At 43.1% G+C, this 22,329-nt stretch overlaps 18 non-coding genes across 18 annotated transcripts; all 18 read left to right on the forward strand.

Moving 5' to 3' along the window:
- Nucleotides 1-846: 846 nt before the first annotated feature.
- TRNAL-AAG (transfer RNA leucine (anticodon AAG)) lies at nt 847-929 on the forward strand. The gene has a single exon. It is a non-coding gene; the product is annotated as a tRNA-Leu (tRNA).
- A 1,738-nt stretch (nt 930-2,667) lies between these two features.
- On the forward strand, nt 2,668-2,750 carry TRNAL-CAG (transfer RNA leucine (anticodon CAG)). Its single transcript has one exon. It is a non-coding gene; the product is annotated as a tRNA-Leu (tRNA).
- A 186-nt stretch (nt 2,751-2,936) lies between these two features.
- On the forward strand, nt 2,937-3,019 carry TRNAL-AAG (transfer RNA leucine (anticodon AAG)). Its single transcript has one exon. It is a non-coding gene; the product is annotated as a tRNA-Leu (tRNA).
- A 1,023-nt stretch (nt 3,020-4,042) lies between these two features.
- Nucleotides 4,043-4,125, forward strand: TRNAL-UAG (transfer RNA leucine (anticodon UAG)). The gene has a single exon. It is a non-coding gene; the product is annotated as a tRNA-Leu (tRNA).
- Nucleotides 4,126-6,848: 2,723 nt separating this feature from the next.
- Nucleotides 6,849-6,931, forward strand: TRNAM-CAU (transfer RNA methionine (anticodon CAU)). Its single transcript has one exon. It is a non-coding gene; the product is annotated as a tRNA-Met (tRNA).
- Nucleotides 6,932-7,117: 186 nt separating this feature from the next.
- Nucleotides 7,118-7,200, forward strand: TRNAL-AAG (transfer RNA leucine (anticodon AAG)). Its single transcript has one exon. It is a non-coding gene; the product is annotated as a tRNA-Leu (tRNA).
- A 1,023-nt stretch (nt 7,201-8,223) lies between these two features.
- On the forward strand, nt 8,224-8,306 carry TRNAL-UAG (transfer RNA leucine (anticodon UAG)). The gene has a single exon. It is a non-coding gene; the product is annotated as a tRNA-Leu (tRNA).
- Nucleotides 8,307-9,207: 901 nt separating this feature from the next.
- Nucleotides 9,208-9,290, forward strand: TRNAL-AAG (transfer RNA leucine (anticodon AAG)). The gene has a single exon. It is a non-coding gene; the product is annotated as a tRNA-Leu (tRNA).
- Nucleotides 9,291-11,028: 1,738 nt separating this feature from the next.
- Nucleotides 11,029-11,111, forward strand: TRNAL-CAG (transfer RNA leucine (anticodon CAG)). The gene has a single exon. It is a non-coding gene; the product is annotated as a tRNA-Leu (tRNA).
- Nucleotides 11,112-11,297: 186 nt separating this feature from the next.
- On the forward strand, nt 11,298-11,380 carry TRNAL-AAG (transfer RNA leucine (anticodon AAG)). The gene has a single exon. It is a non-coding gene; the product is annotated as a tRNA-Leu (tRNA).
- Nucleotides 11,381-13,118: 1,738 nt separating this feature from the next.
- On the forward strand, nt 13,119-13,201 carry TRNAL-CAG (transfer RNA leucine (anticodon CAG)). The gene has a single exon. It is a non-coding gene; the product is annotated as a tRNA-Leu (tRNA).
- Nucleotides 13,202-14,493: 1,292 nt separating this feature from the next.
- Nucleotides 14,494-14,576, forward strand: TRNAL-UAG (transfer RNA leucine (anticodon UAG)). The gene has a single exon. It is a non-coding gene; the product is annotated as a tRNA-Leu (tRNA).
- Nucleotides 14,577-15,477: 901 nt separating this feature from the next.
- On the forward strand, nt 15,478-15,560 carry TRNAL-AAG (transfer RNA leucine (anticodon AAG)). Its single transcript has one exon. It is a non-coding gene; the product is annotated as a tRNA-Leu (tRNA).
- Nucleotides 15,561-16,584: 1,024 nt separating this feature from the next.
- Nucleotides 16,585-16,667, forward strand: TRNAL-UAG (transfer RNA leucine (anticodon UAG)). Its single transcript has one exon. It is a non-coding gene; the product is annotated as a tRNA-Leu (tRNA).
- A 901-nt stretch (nt 16,668-17,568) lies between these two features.
- TRNAL-AAG (transfer RNA leucine (anticodon AAG)) lies at nt 17,569-17,651 on the forward strand. Its single transcript has one exon. It is a non-coding gene; the product is annotated as a tRNA-Leu (tRNA).
- Nucleotides 17,652-18,675: 1,024 nt separating this feature from the next.
- Nucleotides 18,676-18,758, forward strand: TRNAL-UAG (transfer RNA leucine (anticodon UAG)). The gene has a single exon. It is a non-coding gene; the product is annotated as a tRNA-Leu (tRNA).
- Nucleotides 18,759-20,765: 2,007 nt separating this feature from the next.
- Nucleotides 20,766-20,848, forward strand: TRNAL-UAG (transfer RNA leucine (anticodon UAG)). Its single transcript has one exon. It is a non-coding gene; the product is annotated as a tRNA-Leu (tRNA).
- Nucleotides 20,849-21,749: 901 nt separating this feature from the next.
- Nucleotides 21,750-21,832, forward strand: TRNAL-AAG (transfer RNA leucine (anticodon AAG)). The gene has a single exon. It is a non-coding gene; the product is annotated as a tRNA-Leu (tRNA).
- The last annotated feature ends 497 nt before the right edge of the window (nt 21,833-22,329 follow it).

The raw sequence follows: 22,329 nt of genomic DNA on the forward strand, positions 1-22,329 counted from the left end.
CTGTTGGTCTTCACCTGGCACGTTATTCCGTTCTCCTCTTGTCAAGAGAGATGGGGTTTCTCATATATTTAGGTTCTATAACGTCTTGCTGACAAAGCGCAATCCTTACCAAATGAGCATAGGACCCATGTAAGAGGTCATCTGGAAGAGTCATGCTCTTGTATGCCCTGGCCAGACGGGTCCTGCAAATTTGGAAGAATGCCATTCATCTGGTAGACAACTGGACTCCAGCACACTTACAGCAATTTCCTCAGGGCTTTGATCAGGGGCTGCTTAAATTTGCATACTCCACCCTATGTTGTGACTTTGAGATCCCTTGTTGAAATTGGTTTAGCCAGCCAAGAGGTGGCTATTGTCTCAATTTCAAAGCAGCTTTGAGCCGTTCAAGTGGCTGGTGAATAGCACTTTCTCTTTGTTCGCCTCAAAGTTCTAAAGAATTCTCCATAGGTCCTGCTCTGTACAGATTGTTCAAAGATCTGTTGGAAGTGCATATAATAGGATAAATAAATTGAGGGCATTCCTTTTCACTACCTCACCTGCATGGCTGTCTGGCCTCTGGAAGATGTTGGGAAAGCAAGTCAGGATGGCTGAGTGGTCTAAGGCGCTGAGTTCAGCTCGCAGTCTCCTCTGGAGGCGTGGGTTCAAATCCCACTTCTGATAGTCCTGTGTTTACTCTACTTTTTTTCTTGAGAAATATGATCATTTCCCTCGCAGTGCCTTATAGGATTGTCTTCTTGGAAGAGTGCAGTGAGTTTTTTTCTTGCTCTAGCCACTATTGGCCTAAGCTATGTGCATTTTTTGGTTCCTCATATCTTTCTCACCCTTTAGATAAAAAAGCAGCATTGGGTCAGGATAGCCGAGTGGTCTAAGGCGCTGCGTTAAGGCCGCAGTCTCTTCTGGAGGCGTGGGTTCGAATCCCACTTCTGACAAAACTTGAATTCCATTTTCTCTCTCAGTTCCTTTAGAATCTCAGCTAAAAATTGGCAATGTACATAATATCTGAATAAGTACCAAACTTCAGTTTCAACTGCAAATGCATTTGCCCTATTCTATCTTTAACGTTAATGTAATATTCTTCTAGCACTCGTGGTGTTTTATATTTGTTTTGTGGGGTACTTTAAAAATCTTTTTTATGAAAGAAATGGGTTACATTAAGTCTTGTGATGTTTTAGGTTTCCAATAAGGAGGTTTTAAATTTTATGTCACGTCATTTTCAGATGCTTCATTCAAGAGATGTTTCCACTATAGAATGCAGAGCAAGGGCAAAAATACAAGTGATAGAGCGAGCGAGTGAGAAGGAGTGTTGTGGAAGGAGAGAATGAAACAAAGACAGAGTGAGTGAATGGCAGGGAGGCATAGAAGAGGAGTCTAGTAGTGAAGAAGACCTGCTTTTCCCTACTCTTGACCTCCCACCCATCCCCAAACAACCACAAACATACCTTCTGTGCAAAGTTGGTATGCAGAATTTCACGCCTCAGCAAGTGAGGGTGAGTCCCAGGCCAGGGGCTAAAGAGCAAAAGAGTGCCTGTGCTCAGACTTTCCCTGCTAGGGATAGTTTATCTGGAACAAGGCCTACTCTCTTGTATCCAGCAAGGATCTAGAAATCCTGCATGAATCTGCAAGGCACATTGGCAGCATAAATTTGCATAAACTGCCCCACCTATTGATTCCTACTTCCTGTGCTGTAGTTGTTTGTGTAGAGAGAGAGGTCGCAGGCAAGGAAATGTTGTGAGTCGGATACAGGACACTAAATAGCTGGTGAGAGGTATGTGGTGTTCTAAAAGCATGAAAACTGTATACCTGTGAAATAAAGTGCTTTCGTATGTGTTCTTCTGTGTTTATTGTCCTGTGCATAAAGTTGCACCTTGTGTTTGAAGGTTTAAATTATTTCAGGCTTGCATGGAGGTAGACCTTTCTGAGTAACTTTTATTAATTTCTTAAAAGCCTATACTGTCAGGATGGCCGAGAGGTCTAAGGCGCTGTGTTTAGACCACAGTCTCCTTTGGAGCTGTGGGTTCGAATCCCACTTCTGACATGCCTTTTGGAGATTTAATCTCCTTTATCAGGTTAACATCTGATGGAAGTTGCATCTATTGGTCTTCACCTGGCACGTTATTCCGTTCTCCTCTTGTCAAGAGAGATGGGGTTTCTCATATATTTAGGTTCTATAACGTCTTGCTGACAAAGTGCAATCCTTACCAAATGAGCATAGGACCCATGTAAGAGGTCATCTGGAAGAGTCATGCTCTTGTATGCCCTGGCCAGACGGGCCCTGCAAATTTGGAAGAATGCCATGCATCTGGTAGACAACTGGACTCCAGCACACTTACAGCAATTTCCTTAGGGCTTTGATCAGGTGCTGCTTAAATTTGCATACTCCACCCTCTGTTGTGACTTTGAGATCCCTTGTTGAAATTGCTTTAGCCAGCCAAGAGGTGGCTATTGTCTCAATTTCAAAGCAGCTTTGAGCCGTTCAAGTGGCTGGTGATTAGCACTTTCTCTTTGTTCGCCTCAAAGTTCTAAAGAGATCTCCATAGGTCCTGCTCTGTACAGATTGTTCAAAGATCTGTTGGAAGTGCATATAATAGGATAAATAAATTGAGGGCATTCCTTTTCAGTACCTCACCTGCATGGCTGTCTGGCCTCTGGAAGATGCTGGGAAAGCAAGTCAGGATGGCCGAGTGGTCTAAGGCGCTGCGTTCAGGTCGCAGTCTCCTCTGGAGGCGTGGGTTCAAATCCCACTTCTGACAGTCCTGTGTTTACTCTAATTTTTTTCTTGAGAAATATGATCATTTCCCTCGCAGTGGCTTATAGGATTGTCTTCTTGGAAGAGTGCAGTGAGTTTTTTTCTTGCTCTAGCCACTATTGGCCTAAGCTGTGTGCATTTTTTGGTTCCTAATATCTTTCTCACCCTTTAGATGAAAAAGCAGCATGGGGTCAGGATGGCCGAGTGGTCTAAGGCGCTGCGTTAAGGCCGCAGTCTCTCCTGGAGGCGTGGGTTCGAATCCCACTTCTGACAAAACTTGAATTCCATTTTCTCTCTCAGTTCCTTTAGAATCTCAGCTAAAAATTGGCAATGTAAATAATATCTGAATAAGTACCAAACTTCAGTTTCAACTGCAAATGCATTTGCCCTATTCTATCTTTAACGTTAATGTAATATTCTTCTAGCACTCGTGGTGTTTTATATTTCTTTTGTGGGGTACTTTAAAAATCTTTTTTATGAAAGAAATGGGTTACATTAAGTCTTGTGATGTTTTAGGTTTCCAATAAGGAGGTTTTAAATTTTATGTCACGTCATTTTCAGATGCTTCATTCAAGAGATGTTTCCACTATAGAATGCAGAGCAAGGGAAAAATACAAGTGATAGAGCGAGTGAGTGAGAAGGAGTGTTGTGGAAGGAGAGAATGAAACAAAGACAGAGTGAGTGAATGGCAGGGAGGCATAGAAGAGGAGTTTAGTAGTGAAGAAGACCTGCTTTTCCCTGCTCTTGACCTCCCACCCATCCCCAAACAACCACAAACACACCTTCTGTGCAAAGTTGGTATGCAGAATTTCACGCCGCAGCAAGTGAGGGTGAGTCCCAGGCCAGGGGCTAAAGAGCAAAAGAGTGCCTGTGCTCAGACTTTCCCTGCTAGGGATAGTTTATCTGGAACAAGGCCTACTCTCTTGTATCCAGCAAGGATCTAGAAATCCTGCATGAATCTGCAAGGCACATTGGCAGCATAAATTTGCATGAACTGCCCCACCTATTGCCTTCCTACTTCCTGTGCTGTAGTTGTTTGTGTAGAGAGAGAGGTCGCAGGCAAGGAAATGTTGTGAGTCGGATACAGGACCCTAAATTGCTGGTGAGAGGTATGTGGTGTTCTAAAAGCATGAAAACTGTATACCTGTGAAATAAAGTGCTTTCGTATGTGTTCTTCTGTGTTTATTGTCCTGTGCATAAAGTTGCACCTTGTGTTTGAAGGTTTAAATTATTTCAGGCTTGCATGGAGGTAGACGTTTCTGAGTAACTTTTATTAATTTCTTAAAAGCCTATACTGTCAGGATGGCCGAGAGGTCTAAGGTGCTGTGTTTAGGCCACAGTCTCCTTTGGAGGTGTGGGTTCGAATCCCACTTCTGACATGCCTTTTGGAGATTTAATCTCCTTTATCAGGTTAACATCTGATGGAAATTGCATCTATTGGTCTTCACCTGGCACGTTATTCCGTTCTCCTCTTGTCAAGAGAGATGGGGTTTCTCATATATTTAGGTTCTATAACGTCTTGCTGACAAAGTGCAATCCTTACCAAATGAGCATAGGACCCATGTAAGAGGTCATCTGGAAGAGTCATGCTCTTGTATGCCCTGGCCAGACGGGCCCTGCAAATTTGGAAGAATGCCATGCATCTGGTAGACAACTGGACTCCAGCACACTTACAGCAATTTCCTTAGGGCTTTGATCAGGTGCTGCTTAAATTTGCATACTCCACCCTATGTTGTGACTTTGAGATCCCTTGTTGAAATTGCTTTAGCCAGCCAAGAGGTGGCTATTGTCTCAATTTCAAAGCAGCTTTGAGCCGTTCAAGTGGCTGGTGAATAGCACTTTCTCTTTGTTCGCCTCAAAGTTCTAAAGAATTCTCCATAGGTCCTGCTCTGTACAGATTGTTCAAAGATCTGTTGGAAGTGCATATAATAGGATAAATAAATTGAGGGCATTCCTTTTCACTACCTCACCTGCATGGCTGTCTGGCCTCTGGAAGATGCTCGGAAAGCAAGTCAGGATGGCCGAGTGGTCTAAGGCGCTGCCTTCAGGTCGCAGTCTCCTCTGGAGGAATGGGTTCAAATCCCACTTCTGACAGTCCTGTGTTTACTCTACTTTTTTTCTTGAGAAATATGATCATTTCCCTCGCAGTGGCTTATAGGATTGTCTTCTTGGAAGAGTGCAGTGAGTTTTTTTCTTGCTCTAGCCACTATTGGCCTAAGCTCTGTGCATTTTTTGGTTCCTAATATCTTTCTCACCCTTTAGATGAAAAAGCAGCATGGGGTCAGGATGGCCGAGTGGTCTAAGGTGCTGCGTTAAGGCCACAGTCTCTCCTGGAGGCGTGGGTTCAAATCCCACTTCTGACAAAACTTGAATTCCTTTTTCTCTCTCAGTTCCTTTAGAATCTCAGCTAAAAATTGGCAATGTAAATAATATCTGAATAAGTACCAAACTTCAGTTTCAACTGCAAATGCATTTGCCCTATTCTATCTTTAACGTTAGTGTAATATTCTTCTAGCACTCGTGGTGTTTTATATTTGTTTTGTGGGTTACTTTAAAAATCTTTTTTATGAAAGAAATGGGTTACATTAAGTCTTGTGATATTTTAGGTTTCCAATAAGGAGGTTTTAAATTTTATGTCACGTCATTTTCAGATGCTTCATTCAAGAGATGTTTCAACTATAGAATGCAGAGCAAGGGCAAAAATACAAGTGATAGAGCGAGTGAGTGAGAAGGAGTGTTGTGGAAGGAGAGAATGAAACAAAGACGGAGTGAGTGAATGGCAGGGAGGCATAGAAGAGGAGTCTAGTAGTGAAGGAGACCTGCTTTTCCCTGCTCTTGACCTCCCACCCATCCCCCAAACAACCACAAACATACCTTCTGTGCAAAGTTGGTATGCAGAATTTCACGCCTCAGCAAGTGAGGGTGAGTCCCAGGCCATTGGCTAAAGAGCAAAAGAGTGCCTGTGCTCAGACTTTCCCTGCTAGGGATAGTTTATCTGGAACAAGGCCTACTCTCTTGTATCCAGCAAGGATCTAGAAATCCTGCATGAATCTGCAAGGCACATTGGCAGCATAAATTTGCATAAACTGCCCCACCTATTGATTCCTACTTCCTGTGCTGTAGTTGTTTGTGTAGAGAGAGAGGTCGCAGGCAAGGAAATGTTGTGAGTCGGATACAGGACACTAAATAGCTGGTGAGAGGTATGTGGTGTTCTAAAAGCATGAAAACTGTATACCTGTGAAATAAAGTGCTTTCGTATGTGTTCTTCTGTGTTTATTGTCCTGTGCATAAAGTTGCACCTTGTGTTTGAAGGTTTAAATTATTTCAGGCTTGCATGGAGGTAGACCTTTCTGAGTAACTTTTATTAATTTCTTAAAAGCCTATACTGTCAGGATGGCCGAGAGGTCTAAGGCGCTGTGTTTAGACCACAGTTTCCTTTGGAGCTGTGGGTTCGAATCCCACTTCTGACATGCCTTTTGGAGATTTAATCTCCTTTATCAGGTTAACATCTGATGGAAGTTGCATCTATTGGTCTTCACCTGGCACGTTATTCCGTTCTCCTCTTGTCAAGAGAGATGGGGTTTCTCATATATTTAGGTTCTATAACGTCTTGCTGACAAAGTGCAATCCTTACCAAATGAGCATAGGACCCATGTAAGAGGTCATCTGGAAGAGTCATGCTCTTGTATGCCCTGGCCAGACGGGCCCTGCAAATTTGGAAGAATGCCATGCATCTGGTAGACAACTGGACTCCAGCACACTTACAGCAATTTCCTTAGGGCTTTGATCAGGTGCTGCTTAAATTTGCATACTCCACCCTATGTTGTGACTTTGAGATCCCTTGTTGAAATTGCTTTAGCCAGCCAAGAGGTGGCTATTGTCTCAATTTCAAAGCAGCTTTGAGCCGTTCAAGTGGCTGGTGAATAGCACTTTCTCTTTGTTCGCCTCAAAGTTCTAAAGAGATCTCCATAGGTCCTGCTCTGTACAGATTGTTCAAAGATCTGTTGGAAGTGCATATAATAGGATAAATAAATTGAGGGCATTCCTTTTCAGTACCTCACCTGCATGGCTGTCTGGCCTCTGGAAGATGCTGGGAAAGCAAGTCAGGATGGCCGAGTGGTCTAAGGCGCTGCGTTCATGTCGCAGTCTCCTCTGGAGGCGTGGGTTCAAATCCCACTTCTGACAGTCCTGTGTTTACTCTAATTTTTTTCTTGAGAAATATGATCATTTCCCTCGCAGTGGCTTATAGGATTGTCTTCTTGGAAGAGTGCAGTGAGTTTTTTTCTTGCTCTAGCCACTATTGGCCTAAGCTGTGTGCATTTTTTGGTTCCTAATATCTTTCTCACCCTTTAGATGAAAAAGCAGCATGGGGTCAGGATGGCCGAGTGGTCTAAGGCGCTGCGTTAAGGCCGCAGTCTCTCCTGGAGGCGTGGGTTCGAATCCCACTTCTGACAAAACTTGAATTCCATTTTCTCTCTCAGTTCCTTTAGAATCTCAGCTAAAAATTGGCAATGTAAATAATATCTGAATAAGTACCAAACTTCAGTTTCAACTGCAAATGCATTTGCCCTATTCTATCTTTAACGTTAATGTAATATTCTTCTAGCACTCGTGGTGTTTTATATTTCTTTTGTGGGGTACTTTAAAAATCTTTTTTATGAAAGAAATGGGTTACATTAAGTCTTGTGATGTTTTAGGTTTCCAATAAGGAGGTTTTAAATTTTATGTCACGTCATTTTCAGATGCTTCATTCAAGAGATGTTTCCACTATAGAATGCAGAGCAAGGGAAAAATACAAGTGATAGAGCGAGTGAGTGAGAAGGAGTGTTGTGGAAGGAGAGAATGAAACAAAGACAGAGTGAGTGAATGGCAGGGAGGCATAGAAGAGGAGTCTAGTAGTGAAGGAGACCTGCTTTTCCCTGCTCTTGACCTCCCACCCATCCCCAAACAACCACAAACATACCTTCTGTGTAAAGTTGGTATGCAGAATTTCACGCCTCAGCAAGTGAGGGTGAGTCCCAGGCCAGGGGCTAAAGAGCAAAAGAGTGCCTGTGCTCAGACTTTCCCTGCTAGGGATAGTTTATCTGGAACAAGGCCTACTCTCTTGTATCCAGCAAGGATCTAGAAATCCTGCATGAATCTGCAAGGCACATTGGCAGCATAAATTTGCATAAACTGCCCCACCTATTGCCTTCCTACTTCCTGTGCTGTAGTTGTTTGTGTAGAGAGAGAGGTCGCAGGCAAGGAAATGTTGTGAGTCGGATACAGGACCCTAAATTGCTGGTGAGAGGTATGTGGTGTTCTAAAAGCATGAAAACTGTATACCTGTGAAATAAAGTGCTTTCGTATGTGTTCTTCTGTGTTTATTGTCCTGTGCATAAAGTTGCACCTTGTGTTTGAAGGTTTAAAGTATTTCAGGCTTGCATGGAGGTAGACGTTTCTGAGTAACTTTTATTAATTTCTTAAAAGTCTATACTGTCAGGATGGCCGAGAGGTCTAAGGTGCTGTGTTTAGGCCACAGTCTCCTTTGGAGGTGTGGGTTCAAATCCCACTTCTGACATGCCTTTTGGAGATTTAATCTCCTTTATCAGGTTAACATCTGATGGAAGTTGCATCTGTTGGTCTTCACCTGGCACGTTATTCCGTTCTCCTCTTGTCAAGAGAGATGGGGTTTCTCATATATTTAGGTTCTATAACGTCTTGCTGACAAAGCGCAATCCTTACCAAATGAGCATAGGACCCATGTAAGAGGTCATCTGGAAGAGTCATGCTCTTGTATGCCCTGGCCAGACGGGTCCTGCAAATTTGGAAGAATGCCATTCATCTGGTAGACAACTGGACTCCAGCACACTTACAGCAATTTCCTCAGGGCTTTGATCAGGGGCTGCTTAAATTTGCATACTCCACCCTATGTTGTGACTTTGAGATCCCTTGTTGAAATTGGTTTAGCCAGCCAAGAGGTGGCTATTGTCTCAATTTCAAAGCAGCTTTGAGCCGTTCAAGTGGCTGGTGAATAGCACTTTCTCTTTGTTCGCCTCAAAGTTCTAAAGAATTCTCCATAGGTCCTGCTCTGTACAGATTGTTCAAAGATCTGTTGGAAGTGCATATAATAGGATAAATAAATTGAGGGCATTCCTTTTCACTACCTCACCTGCATGGCTGTCTGGCCTCTGGAAGATGTTGGGAAAGCAAGTCAGGATGGCTGAGTGGTCTAAGGCGCTGAGTTCAGCTCGCAGTCTCCTCTGGAGGCGTGGGTTCAAATCCCACTTCTGATAGTCCTGTGTTTACTCTACTTTTTTTCTTGAGAAATATGATCATTTCCCTCGCAGTGCCTTATAGGATTGTCTTCTTGGAAGAGTGCAGTGAGTTTTTTTCTTGCTCTAGCCACTATTGGCCTAAGCTATGTGCATTTTTTGGTTCCTCATATCTTTCTCACCCTTTAGATGAAAAAGCAGCATTGGGTCAGGATAGCCGAGTGGTCTAAGGCGCTGCGTTAAGGCCGCAGTCTCTTCTGGAGGCGTGGGTTCGAATCCCACTTCTGACAAAACTTGAATTCCATTTTCTCTCTCAGTTCCTTTAGAATCTCAGCTAAAAATTGGCAATGTAAATAATATCTGAATAAGTACCAAACTTCAGTTTCAACTGCAAATGCATTTGCCCTATTCTATCTTTAACGTTAATGTAATATTCTTCTAGCACTCGTGGTGTTTTATATTTCTTTTGTGGGGTACTTTAAAAATCTTTTTTATGAAAGAAATGGGTTACATTAAGTCTTGTGATGTTTTAGGTTTCCAATAAGGAGGTTTTAAATTTTATGTCACGTCATTTACAGATGCTTCATTCAAGAGATGTTTCCACTATAGAATGCAGAGCAAGGGCAAAAATACAAGTGATAGAGCGAGCGAGTGAGAAGGAGTGTTGTGGAAGGAGAGAATGAAACAAAGACAGAGTGAGTGAATGGCAGGGAGGCATAGAAGAGGAGTCTAGTAGTGAAGAAGACCTGCTTTTCCCTACTCTTGACCTCCCACCCATCCCCAAACAACCACAAACATACCTTCTGTGCAAAGTTGGTATGCAGAATTTCACGCCTCAGCAAGTGAGGGTGAGTCCCAGGCCAGGGGCTAAAGAGCAAAAGAGTGCCTGTGCTCAGACTTTCCCTGCTAGGGATAGTTTATCTGGAACAAGGCCTACTCTCTTGTATCCAGCAAGGATCTAGAAATCCTGCATGAATCTGCAAGGCACATTGGCAGCATAAATTTGCATAAACTGCCCCACCTATTGATTCCTACTTCCTGTGCTGTAGTTGTTTGTGTAGAGAGAGAGGTCGCAGGCAAGGAAATGTTGTGAGTCGGATACAGGACACTAAATAGCTGGTGAGAGGTATGTGGTGTTCTAAAAGCATGAAAACTGTATACCTGTGAAATAAAGTGCTTTCGTATGTGTTCTTCTGTGTTTATTGTCCTGTGCATAAAGTTGCACCTTGTGTTTGAAGGTTTAAATTATTTCAGGCTTGCATGGAGGTAGACCTTTCTGAGTAACTTTTATTAATTTCTTAAAAGCCTATACTGTCAGGATGGCCGAGAGGTCTAAGGCGCTGTGTTTAGACCACAGTCTCCTTTGGAGCTGTGGGTTCGAATCCCACTTCTGACATGCCTTTTGGAGATTTAATCTCCTTTATCAGGTTAACATCTGATGGAAGTTGCATCTATTGGTCTTCACCTGGCACGTTATTCCGTTCTCCTCTTGTCAAGAGAGATGGGGTTTCTCATATATTTAGGTTCTATAACGTCTTGCTGACAAAGTGCAATCCTTACCAAATGAGCATAGGACCCATGTAAGAGGTCATCTGGAAGAGTCATGCTCTTGTATGCCCTGGCCAGACGGGCCCTGCAAATTTGGAAGAATGCCATGCATCTGGTAGACAACTGGACTCCAGCACACTTACAGCAATTTCCTTAGGGCTTTGATCAGGTGCTGCTTAAATTTGCATACTCCACCCTATGTTGTGACTTTGAGATCCCTTGTTGAAATTGCTTTAGCCAGCCAAGAGGTGGCTATTGTCTCAATTTCAAAGCAGCTTTGAGCCGTTCAAGTGGCTGGTGATTAGCACTTTCTCTTTGTTCGCCTCAAAGTTCTAAAGAGATCTCCATAGGTCCTGCTCTGTACAGATTGTTCAAAGATCTGTTGGAAGTGCATATAATAGGATAAATAAATTGAGGGCATTCCTTTTCAGTACCTCACCTGCATGGCTGTCTGGCCTCTGGAAGATGCTGGGAAAGCAAGTCAGGATGGCCGAGTGGTCTAAGGCGCTGCGTTCAGGTCGCAGTCTCCTCTGGAGGCGTGGGTTCAAATCCCACTTCTGACAGTCCTGTGTTTACTCTAATTTTTTTCTTGAGAAATATGATCATTTCCCTCGCAGTGGCTTATAGGATTGTCTTCTTGGAAGAGTGCAGTGAGTTTTTTTCTTGCTCTAGCCACTATTGGCCTAAGCTGTGTGCATTTTTTGGTTCCTAATATCTTTCTCACCCTTTAGATGAAAAAGCAGCATGGGGTCAGGATGGCCGAGTGGTCTAAGGCGCTGCGTTAAGGCCGCAGTCTCTCCTGGAGGCGTGGGTTCGAATCCCACTTCTGACAAAACTTGAATTCCATTTTCTCTCTCAGTTCCTTTAGAATCTCAGCTAAAAATTGGCAATGTAAATAATATCTGAATAAGTACCAAACTTCAGTTTCAACTGCAAATGCATTTGCCCTATTCTATCTTTAACGTTAATGTAATATTCTTCTAGCACTCGTGGTGTTTTATATTTCTTTTGTGGGGTACTTTAAAAATCTTTTTTATGAAAGAAATGGGTTACATTAAGTCTTGTGATGTTTTAGGTTTCCAATAAGGAGGTTTTAAATTTTATGTCACGTCATTTTCAGATGCTTCATTCAAGAGATGTTTCCACTATAGAATGCAGAGCAAGGGAAAAATACAAGTGATAGAGCGAGTGAGTGAGAAGGAGTGTTGTGGAAGGAGAGAATGAAACAAAGACAGAGTGAGTGAATGGCAGGGAGGCATAGAAGAGGAGTTTAGTAGTGAAGAAGACCTGCTTTTCCCTGCTCTTGACCTCCCACCCATCCCCAAACAACCACAAACACACCTTCTGTGCAAAGTTGGTATGCAGAATTTCACGCCGCAGCAAGTGAGGGTGAGTCCCAGGCCAGGGGCTAAAGAGCAAAAGAGTGCCTGTGCTCAGACTTTCCCTGCTAGGGATAGTTTATCTGGAACAAGGCCTACTCTCTTGTATCCAGCAAGGATCTAGAAATCCTGCATGAATCTGCAAGGCACATTGGCAGCATAAATTTGCATGAACTGCCCCACCTATTGCCTTCCTACTTCCTGTGCTGTAGTTGTTTGTGTAGAGAGAGAGGTCGCAGGCAAGGAAATGTTGTGAGTCGGATACAGGACCCTAAATTGCTGGTGAGAGGTATGTGGTGTTCTAAAAGCATGAAAACTGTATACCTGTGAAATAAAGTGCTTTCGTATGTGTTCTTCTGTGTTTATTGTCCTGTGCATAAAGTTGCACCTTGTGTTTGAAGGTTTAAATTATTTCAGGCTTGCATGGAGGCAGACGTTTCTGAGTAACTTTTATTAATTTCTTAAAAGCCTATACTGTCAGGATGGCCGAGAGGTCTAAGGTGCTGTGTTTAGGCCACAGTCTCCTTTGGAGGTGTTGGTTCGAATCCCACTTCTGACATGCCTTTTGGAGATTTAATCTCCTTTATCAGGTTAACATCTGATGGAAATTGCATCTATTGGTCTTCACCTGGCACGTTATTCCGTTCTCCTCTTGTCAAGAGAGATGGGGTTTCTCATATATTTAGGTTCTATAACGTCTTGCTGACAAAGTGCAATCCTTACCAAATGAGCATAGGACCCATGTAAGAGGTCATCTGGAAGAGTCATGCTCTTGTATGCCCTGGCCAGACGGGCCCTGCAAATTTGGAAGAATGCCATGCATCTGGTAGACAACTGGACTCCAGCACACTTACAGCAATTTCCTTAGGGCTTTGATCAGGTGCTGCTTAAATTTGCATACTCCACCCTATGTTGTGACTTTGAGATCCCTTGTTGAAATTGCTTTAGCCAGCCAAGAGGTGGCTATTGTCTCAATTTCAAAGCAGCTTTGAGCCGTTCAAGTGGCTGGTGAATAGCACTTTCTCTTTGTTCGCCTCAAAGTTCTAAAGAGATCTCCATAGGTCCTGCTCTGTACAGATTGTTCAAAGATCTGTTGGAAGTGCATATAATAGGATAAATAAATTGAGGGCATTCCTTTTCAGTACCTCACCTGCATGGCTGTCTGGCCTCTGGAAGATGCTGGGAAAGCAAGTCAGGATGGCCGAGTGGTCTAAGGCGCTGCGTTCAGGTCGCAGTCTCCTCTGGAGGCGTGGGTTCAAATCCCACTTCTGACAGTCCTGTGTTTACTCTAATTTTTTTCTTCAGAAATATGATCATTTCCCTCGCAGTGGCTTATAGGATTGTCTTCTTGGAAGAGTGCAGTGAGTTTTTTTCTTGCTCTAGCCACTATTGGCCTAAGCTGTGTGCATTTTTTGGTTCCTAATATCTTTCTCACCCTTTAGATGAAAAAGCAGCATGGGGTCAGGATGGCCGAGTGGTCTAAGGCGCTGCGTTAATGCCGCAGTCTCTCCTGGAGGCGTGGGTTCGAATCCCACTTCTGACAAAACTTGAATTCCATTTTCTCTCTCAGTTCCTTTAGAATCTCAGCTAAAAATTGGCAATGTAAATAATATCTGAATAAGTACCAAACTTCAGTTTCAACTGCAAATGCATTTGCCCTATTCAATCTTTAACGTTAATGTAATATTCTTCTAGCACTCGTGGTGTTTTATATTTCTTTTGTGGGGTACTTTAAAAATCTTTTTTATGAAAGAAATGGGTTACATTAAGTCTTGTGATGTTTTAGGTTTCCAATAAGGAGGTTTTAAATTTTATGTCACGTCATTTTCAGATGCTTCATTCAAGAGATGTTTCCACTATAGAATGCAGAGCAAGGGAAAAATACAAGTGATAGAGCGAGTGAGTGAGAAGGAGTGTTGTGGAAGGAGAGAATGAAACAAAGACAGAGTGAGTGAATGGCAGGGAGGCATAGAAGAGGAGTTTAGTAGTGAAGAAGACCTGCTTTTCCCTGCTCTTGACCTCCCACCCATCCCCAAACAACCACAAACACACCTTCTGTGCAAAGTTGGTATGCAGAATTTCACGCCTCAGCAAGTGAGGGTGAGTCCCAGGCCAGGGGCTAAAGAGCAAAAGAGTGCCTGTGCTCAGACTTTCCCTGCTAGGGATAGTTTATCTGGAACAAGGCCTACTCTCTTGTATCCAGCAAGGATCTAGAAATCCTGCATGAATCTGCAAGGCACATTGGCAGCATAAATTTGCATGAACTGCCCCACCTATTGCCTTCCTACTTCCTGTGCTGTAGTTGTTTGTGTAGAGAGAGAGGTCGCAGGCAAGGAAATGTTGTGAGTCGGATACAGGACCCTAAATTGCTGGTGAGAGGTATGTGGTGTTCTAAAAGCATGAAAACGGTATACCTGTGAAAAAAAGTGCCTTCGTATGTGTTCTTCTGTGTTTATTGTCCTGTGCATAAAGTTGCACCTTGTGTTTGAAGGTTTAAATTATTTCAGGCTTGCATGGAGGTAGACGTTTCTGAGTAACTTTTATTAATTTCTTAAAAGCCTATACTGTCAGGATGGCCGAGAGGTCTAAGGTGCTGTGTTTAGGCCACAGTCTCCTTTGGAGGTGTGGGTTCGAATCCCACTTCTGACATGCCTTTTGGAGATTTAATCTCCTTTATCAGGTTAACATCTGATGGAAGTTGCATCTGTTGGTCTTCACCTGGCACGTTATTCCGTTCTCCTCTTGTCAAGAGAGATGGGGTTTCTCATATATTTAGGTTCTATAACGTCTTGCTGACAAAGCGCAATCCTTACCAAATGAGCATAGGACCCATGTAAGAGGTCATCTGGAAGAGTCATGCTCTTGTATGCCCTGGCCAGACGGGTCCTGCAAATTTGGAAGAATGCCATTCATCTGGTAGACAACTGGACTCCAGCACACTTACAGCAATTTCCTCAGGGCTTTGATCAGGGGTTGCTTAAATTTGCATACTCCACCCTATGTTGTGACTTTGAGATCCCTTGTTGAAATTGCTTTAGCCAGCCAAGAGGTGGCTATTGTCTCAATTTCAAAGCAGCTTTGAGCCGTTCAAGTGGCTGGTGAATAGCACTTTCTCTTTGTTCGCCTCAAAGTTCTAAAGAGTTCTCCATAGGTCCTGCTCTGTACAGATTGTTCAAAGATCTGTTGGAAGTGCATATAATAGGATAAATAAATTGAGGGCATTCCTTTTCACTACCTCACCTGCATGGCTGTCTGGCCTCTGGAAGATGTTGGGAAAGCAAGTCAGGATGGCCGAGTGGTCTAAGGCGCTGAGTTCAGCTCACAGTCTCCTCTGGAGGCGTGGGTTCAAATCCCACTTCTGATAGTCCTGTGTTTACTCTACTTTTTTTCTTGAGAAATATGATCATTTCCCTCGCAGTGCCTTATAGGATTGTCTTCTTGGAAGAGTGCAGTGAGTTTTTTTCTTGCTCTAGCCACTATTGGCCTAAGCTATGTGCATTTTTTGGTTCCTCATATCTTTCTCACCCTTTAGATAAAAAAGCAGCATGGGGTCAGGATAGCCGAGTGGTCTAAGGCGCTGCGTTAAGGCCGCAGTCTCTCCTGGAGGCGTGGGTTCGAATCCCACTTCTGACAAAACTTGAATTCCATTTTCTCTCTCAGTTCCTTTAGAATCTCAGCTAAAAATTGGCAATGTAAATAATATCTGAATAAGTACCAAACTTCAGTTTCAACTGCAAATGCATTTGCCCTATTCTATCTTTAACGTTAATGTAATATTCTTCTAGCACTCGTGGTGTTTTATATTTCTTTTGTGGGGTACTTTAAAAATCTTTTTTATGAAAGAAATGGGTTACATTAAGTCTTGTGATGTTTTAGGTTTCCAATAAGGAGGTTTTAAATTTTATGTCACGTCATTTTCAGATGCTTCATTCAAGAGATGTTTCCACTATAGAATGCAGAGCAAGGGCAAAAATACAAGTGATAGAGCGAGTGAGTGAGAAGGAGTGTTGTGGAAGGAGAGAATGAAACAAAGACAGAGTGAGTGAATGGCAGGGAGGCATAGAAGAGGAGTTTAGTAGTGAAGAAGACCTGCTTTTCCCTGCTCTTGACCTCCCACCCATCCCCAAACAACCACAAACACACCTTCTGTGCAAAGTTGGTATGCAGAATTTCACGCCTCAGCAAGTGAGGGTGAGTCCCAGGCCAGGGGCTAAAGAGCAAAAGAGTGCCTGTGCTCAGACTTTCCCTGCTAGGGATAGTTTATCTGGAACAAGGCCTACTCTCTTGTATCCAGCAAGGATCTAGAAATCCTGCATGAATCTGCAAGGCACATTGGCAGCATAAATTTGCATGAACTGCCCCACCTATTGCCTTCCTACTTCCTGTGCTGTAGTTGTTTGTGTAGAGAGAGAGGTCGCAGGCAAGGAAATGTTGTGAGTCGGATACAGGACCCTAAATTGCTGGTGAGAGGTATGTGGTGTTCTAAAAGCATGAAAACTGTATACCTGTGAAAAAAAGTGCCTTCGTATGTGTTCTTCTGTGTTTATTGTCCTGTGCATAAAGTTGCACCTTGTGTTTGAAGGTTTAAATTATTTCAGGCTTGCATGGAGGTAGACGTTTCTGAGTAACTTTTATTAATTTCTTAAAAGCCTATACTGTCAGGATGGCCGAGAGGTCTAAGGTGCTGTGTTTAGGCCACAGTCTCCTTTGGAGGTGTGGGTTCGAATCCCACTTCTGACATGCCTTTTGGAGATTTAATCTCCTTTATCAGGTTAACATCTGATGGAAGTTGCATCTGTTGGTCTTCACCTGGCACGTTATTCCGTTCTCCTCTTGTCAAGAGAGATGGGGTTTCTCATATATTTAGGTTCTATAACGTCTTGCTGACAAAGCGCAATCCTTACCAAATGAGCATAGGACCCATGTAAGAGGTCATCTGGAAGAGTCATGCTCTTGTATGCCCTGGCCAGACGGGTCCTGCAAATTTGGAAGAATGCCATTCATCTGGTAGACAACTGGACTCCAGCACACTTACAGCAATTTCCTCAGGGCTTTGATCAGGGGCTGCTTAAATTTGCATACTCCACCCTATGTTGTGACTTTGAGATCCCTTGTTGAAATTGCTTTAGCCAGCCAAGAGGTGGCTATTGTCTCAATTTCAAAGCAGCTTTGAGCCGTTCAAGTGGCTGGTGAATAGCACTTTCTCTTTGTTCGCCTCAAAGTTCTAAAGAGTTCTCCATAGGTCCTGCTCTGTACAGATTGTTCAAAGATCTGTTGGAAGTGCATATAATAGGATAAATAAATTGAGGGCATTCCTTTTCACTACCTCACCTGCATGGCTGTCTGGCCTCTGGAAGATGTTGGGAAAGCAAGTCAGGATGGCCGAGTGGTCTAAGGCGCTGAGTTCAGCTCGCAGTCTCCTCTGGAGGCGTGGGTTCAAATCCCACTTCTGATAGTCCTGTGTTTACTCTACTTTTTTTCTTGAGAAATATGATCATTTCCCTCGCAGTGCCTTATAGGATTGTCTTCTTGGAAGAGTGCAGTGAGTTTTTTTCTTGCTCTAGCCACTATTGGCCTAAGCTATGTGCATTTTTTGGTTCCTCATATCTTTCTCACCCTTTAGATAAAAAAGCAGCATGGGGTCAGGATAGCCGAGTGGTCTAAGGCGCTGCGTTAAGGCCGCAGTCTCTCCTGGAGGCGTGGGTTCGAATCCCACTTCTGACAAAACTTGAATTCCATTTTCTCTCTCAGTTCCTTTAGAATCTCAGCTAAAAATTGGCAATGTAAATAATATCTGAATAAGTACCAAACTTCAGTTTCAACTGCAAATGCATTTGCCCTATTCTATCTTTAACGTTAATGTAATATTCTTCTAGCACTCGTGGTGTTTTATATTTCTTTTGTGGGGTACTTTAAAAATCTTTTTTATGAAAGAAATGGGTTACATTAAGTCTTGTGATGTTTTAGGTTTCCAATAAGGAGGTTTTAAATTTTATGTCACGTCATTTTCAGATGCTTCATTCAAGAGATGTTTCCACTATAGAATGCAGAGCAAGGGCAAAAATACAAGTGATAGAGCGAGTGAGTGAGAAGGAGTGTTGTGGAAGGAGAGAATGAAACAAAGACAGAGTGAGTGAATGGCAGGGAGGCATAGAAGAGGAGTTTAGTAGTGAAGAAGACCTGCTTTTCCCTGCTCTTGACCTCCCACCCATCCTCAAACAACCACAAACACACCTTCTGTGCAAAGTTGGTATGCAGAATTTCACGCCTCAGCAAGTGAGGGTGAGTCCCAGGCCAGGGGCTAAAGAGCAAAAGAGTGCCTGTGCTCAGACTTTCCCTGCTAGGGATAGTTTATCTGGAACAAGGCCTACTCTCTTGTATCCAGCAAGGATCTAGAAATCCTGCATGAATCTGCAAGGCACATTGGCAGCATAAATTTGCATGAACTGCCCCACCTATTGCCTTCCTACTTCCTGTGCTGTAGTTGTTTGTGTAGAGAGAGAGGTCGCAGGCAAGGAAATGTTGTGAGTCGGATACAGGACCCTAAATTGCTGGTGAGAGGTATGTGGTGTTCTAAAAGCATGAAAACTGTATACCTGTGAAATAAAGTGCTTTCGTATGTGTTCTTCTGTGTTTATTGTCCTGTGCATAAAGTTGCACCTTGTGTTTGAAGGTTTAAATTATTTCAGGCTTGCATGGAGGTAGACGTTTCTGAGTAACTTTTATTAATTTCTTAAAAGTCTATACTGTCAGGATGGCCGAGAGGTCTAAGGTGCTGTGTTTAGGCCACAGTCTCCTTTGGAGGTGTGGGTTCGAATCCCACTTCTGACATGCCTTTTGGAGATTTAATCTCCTTTATCAGGTTAACATCTGATGGAAGTTGCATCTGTTGGTCTTCACCTGGCACGTTATTCCGTTCTCCTCTTGTCAAGAGAGATGGGGTTTCTCATATATTTAGGTTCTATAACGTCTTGCTGACAAAGCGCAATCCTTACCAAATGAGCATAGGACCCATGTAAGAGGTCATCTGGAAGAGTCATGCTCTTGTATGCCCTGGCCAGACGGGCCCTGCAAATTTGGAAGAATGCCATGCATCTGGTAGACAACTGGACTCCAGCACACTTACAGCAATTTCCTTAGGGCTTTGATCAGGGGCTGCTTAAATTTGCATACTCCACCCTATGTTGTGACTTTGAGATCCCTTGTTGAAATTGCTTTAGCCAGCCAAGAGGTGGCTATTGTCTCAATTTCAAAGCAGCTTTGAGCCGTTCAAGTGGCTGGTGAATAGCACTTTCTCTTTGTTCGCCTCAAAGTTCTAAAGAGTTCTCCATAGGTCCTGCTCTGTACAGATTGTTCAAAGATCTGTTGGAAGTGCATATAATAGGATAAATAAATTGAGGGCATTCCTTTTCAGTACCTCACCTGCATGGCTGTCTGGCCTCTGGAAGATGCTGGGAAAGCAAGTCAGGATGGCCGAGTGGTCTAAGGCGCTGCGTTCAGGTTGCAGTCTCCTCTGGAGACGTGGGTTCAAATCCCACTTCTGACAGTCCTGTGTTTACTCTACTTTTTTTCTTGAGAAATATGATCATTTCCCTCGCAGTGGCTTATAGGATTGTCTTCTTGGAAGAGTGCAGTGAGTTTTTTTCTTGCTCTAGCCACTATTGGCCTAAGCTCTGTGCATTTTTTGGTTCCTAATATCTTTCTCACCCTTTAGATGAAAAACAGCATGGGGTCAGGATGGCTGAATGGTCTAAGGCGCTGCCTTAAGGCCACAGTCTCCTCTGGAGGCGTGGGTTCGAATCCCACTTCTGACAAAACTTGAATTCCATTTTCTCTCTCAGTTCCTTTAGAATCTCAGCTAAAAATTGGCAATGTAAATAATATCTGAATAAGTACCAAACTTCAGTTTCAACTGCAAATGCATTTGCCCTATTCTATCTTTAACGTTAGTGTAATATTCTTCTAGCACTCGTGGTGTTTTATATTTGTTTTGTGGGGTACTTTAAAAATCTTTTTTACGAACGAAATGGGTTACATTAAGTCTTGTGATGTTTTAGGTTTCCAATAAGGAGGTTTTAAATTTTATGTCACGTCATTTTCAGATGCTTCATTCAAGAGATATTTCCACTATAGAATGCAGAGCAAGTGCAAAAATACAAGTGATAGAGCGAGTGAGTGAGAAGGAGTGTTGTGGAAGGAGAGAATGAAACAAAGACAGAGTGAGTGAATGGCAGGGAGGCATAGAAGAGGAGTCTAGTAGTGAAGAAGACCTGCTTTTCCCTGCTTTTGACCTCCCACCCATCCCCAAACAACCACAAACATACCTTCTGTGCAAAGTTGGTATGCAGAATTTCATGCCTCAGCAAGTGAGGGTGAGTCCCAGGCCAGGGGCTAAAGAGCAAAAGAGTGCCTGTGCTCAGACTTTCCCTGCTAGGGATAGTTTATCTGGAACAAGGCCTACTCTCTTGTATCCAGCAAGGATCTAGAAATCCTGCATGAATCTGCAAGGCACATTGGCAGCATAAATTTGCATAAACTGCCCCACCTATTGCCTTCCTATTTCCTGTGCTGTAGTTGTTTGTGTAGAGAGAGAGGTCGCAGGCAAGGAAATGTTGTGAGTCGGATACAGGACCCTAAATAGCTGGTGAGAGGTATGTGGTGTTCTAAAAGCATGAAAACTGTATACCTGTGAAATAAAGTGCCTTCGTATGTGTTCTTCTGTGTTTATTGTCCTGTGCATAAAGTTGCACCTTGTGTTTGAAGGTTTAAATTATTTCAGGCTTGCATGGAGGTAGACATTTCTGAGTAACTTTTATTCATTTCTTAAAAGCCTAAACTGTCATTATGGCCGAGAGGTCTAAGGCGCTGTGTTTAGGCCGCAGTCTCCTTTGGAGGCGTGGGTTCGAATCCCACTTCTGACATGCCTTTTGGATATTTAATCTCCTTTATCAGGTTAACATCTGATGGAAGTGGCATCTGTTGGTCTTCACCTGGCACGTTATTCCGTTCTCCTCTTGTCAAGAGAGATGGGGTTTCTCATATATTTAGGTTCTATAACGTCTTGCTGACAAAGCGCAATCCTCACCAAATGAGCATAGGACCCATGTAAGAGGTCATCTGGAAGAGTCATGCTCTTGTATGCCCTGGCCAGACGGGCCCTGCAAATTTGGAAGAATGCCATGCATCTGGTAGACAACTGGACTCCAGCACACTTACAGCAATTTCCTTAGGGCTTTGATCAGGGGCTGCTTAAATTTGCATACTCCACCCCATGTTGTGACTTTGAGATCCCTTGTTGAAATTGCTTTAGCCAGCCAAGAGGTGGCTATTGTCTCAATTTCAAAGCAGCTTTGAGCCGTTCAAGTGGCTGGTGAATAGCACTTTCTCTTTGTTCGCCTCAAAGTTCTAAAGAGTTCTCCATAGGTCCTGCTCTGTACAGATTGTTCAAAGATCTGTTGGAAGTGCATATAATAGGATAAATAAAGTGAGGGCATTCCTTTTCAGTACCTCACCTGCATGGCTGTCTGGCCTCTGGAAGATGCTCGGAAAGCAAGTCAGGATGGCCGAGTGGTCTAAGGCGCTGCCTTCAGGTCGCAGTCTCCTCTGGAGGCATGGGTTCAAATCCCACTTCTGACAGTCCTGTGTTTACTCTACTTTTTTTCTTGAGAAATATGATCATTTCCCTCGCAGTGGCTTATAGGATTGTCTTCTTGGAAGAGTGCAGTGAGTTTTTTTCTTGCTCTAGCCACTATTGGCCTAAGCTGTGTGCATTTTTTGGTTCCTAATATCTTTCTCACCCTTTAGATGAAAAAGAAGCATGGGGTCAGGATGGCCGAGTGGTCTAAGGCGCTGCGTTAAGGCCGCAGTCTCTCCTGGAGGCGTGGGTTCGAATCCCACTTCTGACAAAACTTGAATTCCATTTTCTCTCTCAGTTCCTTTAGAATCTCAGCTAAAAATTGGCAATGTAAATAATATCTGAATAAGTACCAAACTTCAGTTTCAACTGCAAATGCATTTGCCCTATTCTATCTTTAACGTTAATGTAATATTCTTCTAGCACTCGTGGTGTTTTATATTTCTTTTGTGGGGTACTTTAAAAATCTTTTTTATGAAAGAAATGGGTTACATTAAGTCTTGTGATGTTTTAGGTTTCCAATAAGGAGGTTTTAAATTTTATGTCACGTCATTTTCAGATGCTTCATTCAAGAGATGTTTCCACTATAGAATGCAGAGCAAGGGAAAAATACAAGTGATAGAGCGAGTGAGTGAGAAGGAGTGTTGTGGAAGGAGAGAATGAAACAAAGACAGAGTGAGTGAATGGCAGGGAGGCATAGAAGAGGAGTTTAGTAGTGAAGAAGACCTGCTTTTCCCTGCTCTTGACCTCCCACCCATCCCCAAACAA

This window comes from Triturus cristatus, chromosome 5_1, assembly GCF_964204655.1.
Source record: "Triturus cristatus chromosome 5_1, aTriCri1.1, whole genome shotgun sequence".
NCBI lineage: Eukaryota > Metazoa > Chordata > Amphibia > Caudata > Salamandridae > Triturus > Triturus cristatus.